Consider the following 14,177-nt stretch of genomic DNA (forward strand, 5'->3'; position numbering starts at 1 on the left):
CCAACTGAGCCAGCCAGGCACCCCCCTTTTTTTAAAATAGTATCAATCCAGGAGTGACATCCATTGACTAAAGCAGGGTCCCTGAACCTCAGCACTGCTGACATAATGGGCTGGGTAAGTCATCATCGTAGGGGCCACCGTGGGTGCCATGGGATACTTAGCAGCATTCCTGGCCTCTACACACTAGATGATACTATCATTCTCCAGAGTTGCGACAATCGAAATCTCCAGAAATCGCCAAATATCGCTTGGAGGACAAACTTGCCCTGACTTGAGAATCACTGGGCTAGAGAAAGATCCAATATGGTGTATCAGTAGGTACTGGGGCGGTTAGTGCACAAAGATAGACCCAAAGGAGTTGAGAAGTCGGGGAGGCCATGATGACCTATGAAATCTGGAGAAGTCCATATGCAGCACAACCTCTATGACCTGGATTAAGAAGAGGAGGGTATTATTGCCTTCACTCATTGTTGTCCTCTGCAGAGTTCTCTGAATTTTAACCATGGCCAAAGGATAGGAAAGACTCTAATTATGGAATTTTAAGCCTGAGTTAGTTCATGGTCAAAGCGTTTGAACAATTAGACAGACTTTCCTGGTGTTTCCCAAATTCGCACCTTCACCTACAAGGAGAAATGGCCCTGAGGAAGCACACCCTGGTCAGAAGAGAGGCACCAGAGACAGCCGGGGCAAATTCCAGGAGGCAGGTCACTGAGGGCTGCTCAGTCCCCCGTGCTGTCACAATTCTCCAGAGCCTTGTGACATGGGCAAAGGACAGCTCTGGCGCTCTAAAGGAACCTTCCTTTAGAACCAGCTACAGTTTAGGGGTGCCTGAGTGGCTCAGTTGGTTGAGCGTCTGACTCTTGATTTCGGCTCTGGTCATGATCTCAGGGTTGTGGGATCGAGCCCTGCATCAGGCCCTGCACTGAGCACGGAGCCTGCTTGAGATTCTCTCTCTCTCTCTCTCTCTCTCTCTCAAAAACAAAAACAAAACAAAAACAGAAAAACAAAAAAACAAAAACAAAAAAGCAAAAAAAAAAAAAACCAAACCCAGAAAAAAAAAAAAAAAAAGCAGCCACAGTTAAGAAATAGTATTGCTGTTTGCTGTGAAACAATAAAAAATCAAGTACACAGAGGGCACATTGCCTACAGGCCAAGGAGGCCTCCACCAGGAGACATTTCTGAACTCTGCAGGTGTGTGAAGGCGTAAATGCTGTGGCTAATTTTTAACTCCCCTGTTAAGTTAATGGGGACTGAATCAGAGACAGCGTTTCTATGGCGTCAGGCAATATTCCTATTCAGGCTGGGGTGTCACCTGACAGGTACCGGGTGAGTAATGCCCTGGGCAGTGGCACCATTGTAGCCCTCGGCCACGTCCCCCCAGGGCCCAGTTTTAATTACACCAGGATCCAGTGTTCCACACTTGGCCTGCGTGACTGTTCCTTCCAGCTACTTTCCCATTGTTCTACCTTTCTCTTGGTTGGCAGCACAGGGACTACCATTTCGCAGTATTGACTCATTGCCATGGTCTCCATTTGATGTGCGATGATGTCACAGCCAATGAGGACTAGAGCTCTCCTTTTACTCGGATTACAGCTGGCTACAGTTCCCTTTTCACACTCGACAATACAGCTAATGCTCACAGCGATCCGTTCTCTTTCACTTGGGTCCCGCCTTGGACTGGACGTGTGATTTTCAGTTGATCACAGGGCAGGGGCCGATCAGAAATGAAAACTGGGGTGTCCGGGATCAATGGCGGGCCTCCAGGGGAAGGTTCAGTTCATTATCAGAGAGCCTCCACAGGCACAGGCAGTAAAAAACAACTGCTAGAAGATGATAAATCCTATGTCTTTCACACACAGAAAGGAAACTTCTTAAAATAAAGGTAAGTATGGAGCACCTGAGTGGCTCAGTCGGTTGAGCATCCAACTCTTGATTTTGGCTCAGGTCATGATCCCAGGGTGGTGGGATCGAGCCCTGCATCAGGCTCCTCCCTGAGGGTGGAGCCTGCTTAAGATTCTCTTTCTCTCTCTCTCTCCCTCTGCTCCATTCCGAGGCTCGATTCCTCTGTCTCTCCCTCCCCCCTTCTCTCAAACAAATAAATGTAAGTAAACAAGCATCAAAACCATCTGTCACCCTACCCCACAGAGCTAACCACTGTCAACATTTTCACTTATATCCGAGACTTCATTCCATACATGTGTGTAACAGGGCTGTGGGTCCGTAAGTGGAGGTAAGGTATGTGAACATCTCACCCTCAACCAGACATAGATTAGTATGTTTTCTTATCCACATGCACAGGGAAGACAGAAGACATTATTCATGTTTACCTGGGGGAGAGAGATGAGGCTCTCCTGGGTCCTTCTGAGTGATTTTGAGCCACCGTGGAAAAAGGGGTTAGATATAATCCGTTCCAAAGGAACTAATTCCCACGAGACCCTGGGACTCAGACCAAAACCAGCCTTGTTCTGGTAGCCTAGTTGGCAAAGAAGGACACAGAATAGAGGGGAGGCCCTTTCTTCCCGAGTCCACCACGACACCGAGGTTTCAGGCACAAGAGGGATTGCCCTTTGGACGTCTCCACCGGGACTACTCCCAGGCACCTCCCATTCTATGTGTCTCAGATCGAACTCAGCAAATGTGTTCTCCTTGCTGCGTTCCTGGCCTGTGAGTGTCACCACGACCACCTACTGCATTAGCCACCCACTTGGGGCTCTTCCTAGCCTTTTCCCCCACTCTGAACCTCCATAGCCCATCATCAATCATCAGGCCCTACTGAATCAACCCTCCAATTATCTCCTGAATTCATCCCCCACTGCCACTGTCCTTGTTTAGGACAGCATCTGGATTTTCCACAGCTTCCTGGAAGGTCCAGTAGCCTCTTGTCTCAGCCGTCCTCAGCTCAACCTCCCCAGTGCTATCGGAGTGATCCTTCTAACGCAACCATGGAACCATGTCGCTCCACTGCTCTAACGGTGGCAATGGCACCTCATTCCTCCATGTGCTTGGCATCCGTGACTCTTCGTGCCATACTTTCCTGTGTGGCCTTACAATTTTGCCTCAGTCTACCACCGTATCCTACTTACTCCTCATGCTTCATAATGTCAAACCAGATTTGCTCCCCAGTCATGCCACATTTTCTCTTTCTTCTCTCCCTCTCTCTCGTCTGTTCCTTCCCCTGCTTGTCCTCCCCCAAAACTACGTGCTTTTCAATTTTCTTTTCAAGGATTTCTCACCTTTCAAACCTCCTCTAGCTCTTCCAAGGATTTTAAGGATTCCCTTCTCCTGTGTTCTCATGGTACCTTGTTCATAAATTCATTATAGTTCCTTGACATTCTACTGTCACCATGGGTTGGCCGGCTTATGTCCTACTAACTTATAAACCCCCTTGAGAAGAGGGACATGCCTTTTGATCTTGAAGTCTGTACATTTAGGATTGTGATTAGCACATGAGGCACTCAGTAACTATTATATATAATATGAATTAATAAACCCAAATCTTTACCTTGTCTTTAACCATTCGTCTTCGTGTGAATTCACACGTCAGCATACGGCAGATCTCGCATCATCTGTTAACCCGACATGATGGGAAGGCTCAGGAAAATGAGAAACACAAGCTGCGGAGTGAGACCTCCCTGAGTTCAAATCTGGGTGCCATAATTTATTAGCCATGTGACGGCAGACCCACGTGAGCTTCTGTTTTCTACTACCTGAAGCACAGCTTTGTAATCATATTCTTGGCTCATCCATCTCTGCAGCCCAGCTCCACATTTAAGTGCCACTCCCAAAATATACCATGTTTCTCTCCCTTTCTTTTAAATGGGGGACATTACTAGATGCGTCACAAGGCCATTGGGAGGATAAAATGATATATTTTATGTAAGGCATTCAGCATACACCTGACATGCAGGGCTTGTTCAAGAAGTGATGATTATTTCTTTCCTTTTTAGATTTTATTTTTCTGCTGTGTCATCCAACCACTGGTATAATTGTTCCCGGCATTTTTAGTGTCAAAGACCCTCTTAAGAGTCTTTGCATATAGACACAAATTATATACGCAATTGCACGGGCTTCAAGGACCTCCCAGAACAGTGTCATAGAATCCATGGTGATATCCCATGTTGATAGAAGGTGGAGAAAGTAAGAAAGATGTACCACTCTAGTTGTATTTTGCTTTAACAGAAATCTGGGATGTAGTCCTAAATTGTCAACAACAAGGAGAAAGACCACAGATGCATCTGAATTTCTTAATGTGTCTGGCAAAATGCCATCAGACTAAAATACTATGGTGGGGAGGGGGTGGGGGGGGGCAGGGAGTTGAGAGGTTTGAAAAATTCGGCCCAGGAATTTAACTTTTTTTGTTTAATGTTTATTTATTTTTGAGTTGGGGAGGGGCAGAGAGAGAGGGAGACGCAGAATCCGAAGCAGGCTCCAGGCTCTGAGCTATCAGCATGGAGCCCTATGCAGGGCTAGAACCCACGAACCGTGAGATCATGACCTGAGCCGAAGTCCGATGCTTCACCAACTGAGCCACCCAGGTGCCCCTATCCTAACTTTCTACTGGATCCTATTCGCTCCTCTGTTGTAAACTGGCTGGTGGTTTTCTTTTTTTTTTTTTTTTTTTTTTTTTTTTTTAATTTTTTTTTTTCAACTTTTTTTTTTTTTTTTTTTTTTTTTTTATTTTTGGGACAGAGAGAGACAGAGCATGAACGGGGGAGGGGCAGAGAGAGAGGGAGACACAGAATCGGAAACAGGCTCCAGGCTCGGAGCCATCAACCCAGAGCCTGACGCGGGGCTCGAACTCACGGACCGCGAGATCGTGACCTGGCTGAAGTCGGACGCTTAACCGACTGCGCCACCCAGGCGCCCCTGGCTGGTGGTTTTCAAGATGGATAAAGTCAACAGGAATTTGTATGCCTACAGTTACCTCAATCGGCACTATCAAATAATGCAATATGGGAAGGTTTTTAGTTAAAATATGTCCCTGAAACTCACAGAAAAGCCTGGAGTCTTTCTCACTTACAACGGAGAAGAAATCACACACAGCAAAGTGTGTTACCGAGAGATAACACACATATTAAAGGAATCCAGAAAAACTGGGCATTACTCCCGTGAGTTCGAGCCCCGCGTCAGGCTCTGGGCTGATGGCTCGGAGCCTGGAGCCTGTTTCCGATTCTGTGTCTCCCTCTCTCTCTGCCCCTCCCCCATTCATGCTCTGTCTCTCTCTGTCCCAAAAATAAATAAAAAACGTTGAAAAAAAAAAATTAAAAAAAAAAAAAGAAAGTGGGCTTGCTTAGCGACTCTCTTCTAACCAACAGAATATGGCAAAGATTATGGGATGTCACTTGCATGATTAAGTTCCAGAATGTTTTAACTTCCCTCTTGCTGGCAGATTCTGTCCTTTGCTGGCTTCAGTGATGCAAGCAGCCATGTTGGGGAGGCCCTCGAGGCATGAAACTGAAGGTGGCCGCTGGCCAACAGCCAGCAAGAAACTGAGACCCTCAGTCCAACAACCCGCAAGGACATCAATTTTGCCAAAAACCCTGAGAGCTTGAAAGAGATCCTTTCCTAGTCCAGCCTCCATATGACTGCATGCCAGCTGACACCTCGAAAGCAGTCTGTGAGAGACCCTGAAGGACTCCGGCAGGAGCAAAGCCGTGCCTGGATTCCTGACCCACAGAACCTCTGAGACAGTAACTGCGCATTGTTTTGAGTTTGGTGTTAATTTGTTATGCAGTCATAGTTAACTCATGCCACAGAGACATAATTTTACTTTGGTCCAATGATAGGTCACAGACATAGTGTGTTGAGGTCAGAAAATTAATTTTAAAATATCGGACAAAAGAGGTGAGCTAGACGCTAATGTTGGCTGTCCCGGGGCATTTCGTTGTTTGGTGTGGTCACTGACCTCCAGGCCATGATCCTCTGCTTTGGAGGTCTGGAGACTTGATTTATTGGCAAGCCCACGGTTGTTTGGGCTCAGGGGAGTTTAATTGGCTGAACAAACTCCCCAGAGAGTTATATCCAGATCAGAATGCTAATTTGCTAATTTACCTTGAAGAATAAAACTGCCAAGTGGATCAGATAAATTACATCTTTATAAGCTGGAGTTTTTCAGTTTAATGCTTTCTTTTCTCCTTCTAACATCTTCCCAGAAAAAAAATCTCAAACAAATGCACATACATTTTTATATGTATACGTAACAGATAGATTAGAGATAGAGCTAGAGATATACCTTACACATTTCCGCATTCAGACCAAACTTCTGTGAGTGCAAGCGTTGTTCTCCTGATATGTTGATGCCATTGATTAGGTCACAGCTTGCTTTCACAATCAGCCAAGACTTGGTTAGATTTCTCCATCTGGTAAACCTGCTGGAGTCTCGTAGACACCTGGAAGCCCAGGTGAGCAGGTATCTTCCCACCTGGCCCCATTCCCTGGAGCAAGACTCAGCTCCAAGGATGGACTTATCCACATTCCTTTGGGGTCCTGGGACAAAGCTGCTGAGGGCTTACTGGACCATGGCAACTCATGCCATCCATCTGTGGCCCCCTCGATGCCTATGCCTGCACTAGCCTTCTATTTGCTCCCACCCACTGCTTACAGACAATGACTCCTTGGCCCACTGCATCGGGTTCCTCTTGTGCCCCACCTCGCATTCTTTCTGCCCACCTTTTACTGTAGCCACTGCTGGGACAACCAACTTCAGGCAGGTGGAAACCTGATGGCACGTTGCCTCAGCTGTACTTTGTTGTCTTTTGATTTCACCTGGGGCTTTTTGGAGGCCTTAGCGGAGGACACCTGCAGAAACCTGTTTGACACTCACACCGGAGCAGCCACCGCAAGAGGGAGGTCAGGCCCCACAAGGGCACCCTTGACTGATGGAGGAAGACGCCATAGGAAGCATTCTGAGGTTCGTTCCGCATGGCTTCTCGGAAGTTTCGAAGGCAAGATCAAGCCCTTCTCACCCACAGTGGTGACCACTCAGGAGCATCCCCTTACATTGGTTTTCCCTACTCTTTGCTTACCCTCCTCCCTCCCCACTCCCACTCCCTTGGATTGCTTCCCCAAATCCACTAACTGCATGCAAGCCCTTAAGTCTGGCTCTGCTTTCTGAGAACTCTGGCTAAGCTCATCCCAGAGGCTCATTTTATCTGGGCTATCTTTCTCTGATGCCATCATTTAGTGACTTCCCAGTCAGTGGTTCGTGAATGACCCTGACCTCTGGCTCTGCCCTTCCACTGCTACCGTTGCCATTGTCCCACACAATGAGAATGACCCGTCTACTGCCTGAGCATTACATATTGCTTTGATCTTCTCTAAATGGCCTCCATTCCACTTCAACATCCCCACTGGAAAGTGATATTACTCTCCACTGCTCCATTTCTGAACCCGTAAACATCAGTATTCCGTCCTTATATAGTTGACCCTTGAACAATGGCAAGGGTAGTTTGAGCTGCGTGGATATATATATATATATATATACATATATATTAAAATATATATAAATAAAATATATTAAATATATATTAAATATATATATTAAATATATGTAATATATTAATATATATATTTAATATATATTAAAATATATACATGTATATGTATGTATATATATGTATACATACATATTTCTTGATAGAGTATGGTGCTGTAACTATGTTTTCTTTTCTTTATGATTCTCTTAACATTTTCTTTTTCCTAGCTTCCTGTATTGTAAGAATATGATATAAAAGTCATATAACACAAAATATGTCTTAATCGACTATTTATGTAATCAGTAAGGCTTTCCAGTCAACAGTAGGCTATTAGCAGTTAAGTTTTTTGGGATTCAAAAGTTATAGGCAGATTTTGGGCTGCACAGAGAGGGTGGTGGTCAGCACCCCTGATCCCTGCGTTGTCCAACAGTCAACAGTACATTCACCTCTCTCTCTTTGTTCTGTTTCCTCTTCTTAACCCCATTCTCCAATCTTTGAGCCTCATTGAGGCCCCTAGTTCTTTGACCAGGCTATTTTCATTCCCTTTGAGTTTCACTCCTTTCCCTATCCATTCTAAAATCCATACCTCATTACTTCAGTAACTCTGCAAGAGGACTCTTGGCTTTTTGGCTCTTATATCTTTTGCTTTCTGAAATTTATTTTTTAATCATCCAAATCATGCAATGATTCCATTCATAATCAAGCAGCTGAGCTCTGCTGCCCCAAAGCAAACCATCAGACAGAATGGTGCCACTCTAGATATAGTGCCCAAGTTCAGCCGGACATTACTCAGCGCCCAACCCTGTCCAGTTATGTGTCCTGCTTCCATGCGATCTTAACACACTGTGCATTTGACATCATTCAACACATATCATCCACCGTAGAGTTGTTGAGCACCTATTGCACGATCCGTGTTGCATTAAGTGTTAGGGAGAGAATTTGAAGGACAAAGATGATCCACGCCCTTTATGATGTTTATATTGTACTCGAATCATTGTGCTGTACTTGGCTGTCTCCATTACTAGAGCGACCTGGTCTCATTTATATTTTTGCTCCAAAGTATATGGCACATAGTAGGGGCTCTATATATTTTTGCTGTGTAAATGAGCAAATGAATGACAAAGATAACAACTGTAAATAACTAAGCCTATCCACAGTATCCAAATTTTCCTGTTCAGCACTCCAAGGCCAATCCGTTGTCACCGTGACTATAAGGTGCACGAGAAGTATTTATTGTCACTCTCCCTTCAGAAATCAAGTATTTAAAAACCTGTGCAGATGTTTATGACACACCATACCTGAGACAGTTCGTGTACCCTCATATAATTTGTGGGGCTTCCCCAACCATGTCTGCTAAGTTTGTACATTTTTGTCTCTAGCCCCGTGCCTTCCTGAGGGTCTTTTCTGGTTTGCTGCTCTCTATCTGCTCTAGACATCAAGTCCTGGGTTGGGATGGTGAGCACTGGAGTATCTAGGAACCATGTAAGTTACCATCCAGTTGGTAACTTCCCTGGGCAAATGGGCCAACAAATCAGGGGAGAGGCATAGCAAGAGGAGGGGCTTGAGACGGACTCTGCTCATTAACAGCAAACTCCCTTCCTTCAAACTCCAGCCTTCTATGTCCAAAATGCTTTTATTTCAGAGTCTTTTTACCTAATTACTACACTGGTGTGGTAATTGGGCACATGGCCCCAGAAAGCCTGGGTGAATAGCAGTAATCAGGCAATAGGGGGAAAGGGAAAAAAGGGCAAAGAGAAACGATTTCCCCTGATACGAACCATCACCTCCTCAGCGAGCCTCACTCGGCCACTCATCATGTTAACCCAATGCCTTCTAGCTCTTGGTTGTAATAACGCCCTTTACCTCTCTCCCTATCACAGGAATATATTGTTTTTCTTTGTACATTTCCTAGACTGTGGGCACTTTGGAAATACATTTTTTTACATTTATTTTGTTTTAATTAATTTTATTTACTTATTTTTGAGAGTGAGACAGACAGACAGAGTGCAAGCAGGGCAGGGGCAGAGAGAGAGGGAGACACAGAATCCGAAGCAGGCTCCAGGCTCTGAGCCGTCAACAGAGTCAGACATGGGGCTCAAACCCACACACCATGAGGTCACGACCTGAGGCGATGTCAGATGCTTAACCCACTGAGCCATCCAGGCACCCCTGAAAATACATTGTCTTAAGGGCTCCCAGGACATGGCTGTTACCAGTTATTCATCCCTCCTGTGTTATTTTTATCTCCAAATGCATAATAGTGAGATCCGGAAAAGAGATTTCAAACCCAATTTGTCATACACCAACATTTTGCTGTTATCTTGAAGGCTGGTCAAGAAATGCTCCGGAAAGGGGCGCCTGGGTGGCTCAGTCGGTTAAGCGTCCAACTTCGGTTCAGGTCATGATCTCTCAGCCTGTGAGTTCGAGCCCCACGTCGGGCTCTGTGCTGACAGCTCAGAGCCTGGAGCCTGTTTCAGATTCTGTGTCTCCCTCTCTCTGACCCTCCCCCGTTCATGCTCTGTGTCTCTCGGTCTCAAAAATAAATAAACGTTAAAAAAAAAAAATTAAAAAAAAAAAAAAAGAAATGCTCGGGAACGTTGTTAAAGTAAAATTAATTTATTTTGTATCAATAAAATACATATATTTTGTGAAACGCTCCCTTTTTCCCGACAGGCATGTGATTAAGGTGAAGAACGTAAAGTTAAACCGTAATTGGATCGTGTTTCCCAACTTTAGAAAGTTGGTGTCACATGCCAAGGGGCACTTTTCAGATGCAAGCCTCTGACTCAGAAACTCTGGCTGCTCCAGGGAGCGAGGGACACAAAGTACAAGCATAGATTTCGGCTTAGATTTCAGCTGAACACACAGAAAAGGAAGGAAACCAAATTCACGGCAGAGGGTTACAAACCCGAGGGTGTGGGAACCAAACATGGAACTTTCCAGCCTCTTCCTGGCTATACCTGCCCTACCCCACTCACACCCCATGTCACGGCCAAAGTGAGCTCCTTCCCTGACACTCCTCGAGCTGCTCCTACCGCCTCGCCCCTGCACTGGCCGTCACCTCTGCTCAAAAGGCCTTCCCTCTTCCTTTCCCACACTTTCTCTATCGGTCCTGGGTAAGTGAATGGATAAACAGGTTAAGTGATTTTTAGAGCATTGTCCTATTTCACTCAGTACTTCCCTGCCCTCAGCACATTATATTCACATTGCTTAATTGCTCATCTCTCTCACTCGACTGACCGAAGACTCCTCAAAGTCAGGGATCATGTCCATCTTGCTCACTGTCACAGCTCCAGCTCCCAGCCTCAAAGCTGGCTCGTGGTAGGAATGCAACTAATGCTTAGTGAATGAATGAACTTCCAGCCTCTCCCTCTACAGATGACTTCTCCTTCTAAACTAAACAATTTTCTCACGTTTTTTCCTGGACCCTTCTGTCTAACTTGGATTTAGGGATGCTGGTTCCAGCCATTCACCCAACTGTAGAATTGCCCAAACCACTTGGACATCAAAACCCCCTGAAAATTAGAACAGACCGATAGAACATTGACAGGAGGTCAGGAGATGCAGCGGGAACCTGGTTTTTATTTATACCCCCCAAAAATGACAGACAAAACAATTGCTATAATAAACGATTAAAATGCGGATCAACTTTGGCTTTTTTATCGTCTTTAACTTTATGTGACAGTGAAAAACATTTACACGTAATTCTACATGGGTTTCTTGGAAGGGTATTTTGTTTGCAGTGTAGGGTAGAGTTGGGCAGGTCTGGAATATCTGGAGCTCTGGATGAGGGTAGAGTGGAGGAACGAGGGAAAGCAGATGGGGAAATGGATACCAGCACACCTGACAGCTGGCGGACCAGGAGACCACGTTGGGGAGTAATGTCCCAGGTGACATTTTGTAATGAAGTTATCTATGACATGAAGGACCTTTTCCTTGCTCTCCACCATGAAATCTTCTGTAAAATCTACCTTCCACATTAATGCCCCACGGAATGAATTTTCAATCATGGAAATCGGGAGAAGATTTGTCAGTAATGGCACATGACTGACATGGAAGACGCACTGGAGGCAGGGAACTTTCTGAGTGCCCACTGGAAGGGCCATCTCAGCAGTGTCACACCTGAAGGGGACCCAAATCTGGCTCCAGGAGCCTTAGACTAATAGCGATTACTACTGAAGGGTATCTCGAGGAAGAAGCAAAAGAGAGAATTATACCACAAAGCACAGATGAAAACCAGGAAGTTTTTGCCCATTCCTCTCCATACGAAAGCTAAATTATTCACAGACACTGTTCCCAGCTCTCTTCTCTTTAAAAAATTTTGATGAAAAATTAAAAATAGAACTACCCTATGACCCAGCAATAGCACTGCTAGGAATTTACCCAAGGGATACAGGAGTGCTGAGGCATAGGGGCACAGGTACCCCAATGTTTATAGCAGCACTTTCAACAATAGCCAAATTATGGAAAGAGCCTAAATGTCAATCAAATGAGGAATGGATAAAGAAGATGTGGTTTGTATATACAATGGAGTACTACTTGGCAATGAGAAAGAATGAAATCTAGCTATTTGCAGCAATGTGGATGGAACTGGAGGGTATTATGCTAAGTGAAATAAGTCAGGCAGAGAAAGACAGATACCATATGCTTTCACTCATATGTGGATCTTGAGAAACGTAACAGAAGACCATGGGGGAGGGAAGGGGAAAAAAAAGTTACAGAGAGGGAGGGAGGCAAACCATAAGAGACTCTTAAATACAGAGAACAAACTGAGGGTTGATGGAGGGGGCGGGGCACAAAGAAGAAGGGAAAATGGGTGACCGGCATTGAGGAGGGCACTTGTTGAGATGAGCACTGGGTGTTGTATGGAAACTAATTTGACAATAAGTTATATTAAAAAAAATAATTTGTCAATTTTGACAAAGTCTAATTTATTATATATATATATATATATATATATATATATATATATATATATTTTGGTTATTGCTTTGGGTTTTTCTTGTGGGGCTTGAACTCATGACCCCGAGATCAAGAATCACATGTTCTACTGACTGACCCACCCAGGCACCTCTTATATACTAAGAAATCTTTACCTGCTCCCAAATAATGAAGATTTTCTTGTATTTTTTCTTCTAAAATCTTTAGTTTTTCCTTGAATATTTAACTCAGTGCTCTATCTCTCGTGTTCCTTTGTGTGGTGTGTCAGATAGGAATCAAAGTTCACCTTTGCTTTGTTCACTCTGTCGGGTCAGTATCGGTTGTTCAAAAATACTCCCCCCGCCCTAAATATGTACCGCATCTTTGTTGAAAATAAATCAACTAAGAGTGGGATGTAAAAATAAACAAATAAATAAAAATTAAAAAATAATAAAAAATCCTGATGGCTTCTGTCTCTACGTTTCTGTGTCATTCTTTTCTTTGTCACCTTTTTCTCACTGACTTTCCATAACGTCTTCCATCTTTTTATTCCGTCAGCACAACAAACATACAAGGCGGTAAACGTAAAACGAGGAATATTCTTTAGAAAGTTATGGTGAGGGAAAGAATATTTAAAGTTTGATGTTTTTGTTCCTTTCATAAAATTTTCACCACAGAAATCGGGAAAATGAAAGAGTTACAAAGAAAAGATTAAAAAATCTTATTTTCGGGGTGCCTGGGTGGCACAGTTGGTTAAGCAGCTGACTTCAGCTCAGGTCATGATCTCACAGTCCGTGGGTTTGAGCCCCGTGTCGGGCTCTGTGCTGACAGCTCAGAGCCTGGAGCCTGTTTCATATTCTGTGTCTCCCTTTCTCTCTCTCTGTTCCTCCCCTGCTTGTGCTCTCTCTGTCTCTCAAAAATAAATACATGTTAAAAAAAATTTTTTTTGATCTTATTTTCATGTTTGTATAAAATATGACCAAAAAATACAAACATTTTAAATGAAAACGGTGTTTTTGTGTCTTTTTTCCACAGATTGCCTTACCTGTAGGAATGATATTATTGAATCAAAATCCAAATGTGAGGCATCACATTAAAATCTATGTTTTCCTTTCATTGCAAAAATCCCCTGTTGTACGCATGTATCGAAGGGAAAGGAAAAACCCAAATCGCATGCTTTGCAAAATCTTGGTACTTCTGACTTAGATTATTCCAGTACGATTCATTGTTTTGCTTTGGACACCTTGATTCCAGGCATTTTTAGAAAGCAAAGGTGTAACCTTCATTTTGATGTGTTATAACTTCGATGATTTGATTGTGGCACCGTTGAGAATCTCAAGACTCCTTTTGTTCGCAAACATCCCTGTAGCCACAGATCTTGGAGAATGAGTTTGCGTAGTATAAATATTTAATATATAAGGAACATTAAATATTAACTTATGTTGAAATTGTGAGACAAGATATATAGCGTATAGCAGCTGTCATTGAAGAAATGACATGGGTCATGTCAAACTGAGCTCAGCGCTGTTTATGCCTGAATATAGAGGCTGAACATTCTTAAATCAAGCATTAATCTTTCAAGGAAAGTCTTCTTAAGTATGGCAGGTTATGACATAATCTTTGCGGTCATTATATAAAAGCATATCTTGCATTTCTCTTTCTCAGAACATCTAGATGAAACGCAATCACTAACACTGGTTCAATTTACTTTGCTGCCTGGAGGATCAGTTAATGTCTTGAGACACAATAGTGTTTCAGGGAACTTGATTTGGGAAATGCTTT

This window comes from Panthera onca, chromosome F1 (genome assembly GCF_046562875.1).
Source record: "Panthera onca isolate mPanOnc1 chromosome F1, mPanOnc1 haplotype 2, whole genome shotgun sequence".
NCBI classification, from domain to species: domain Eukaryota; kingdom Metazoa; phylum Chordata; class Mammalia; order Carnivora; family Felidae; genus Panthera; species Panthera onca.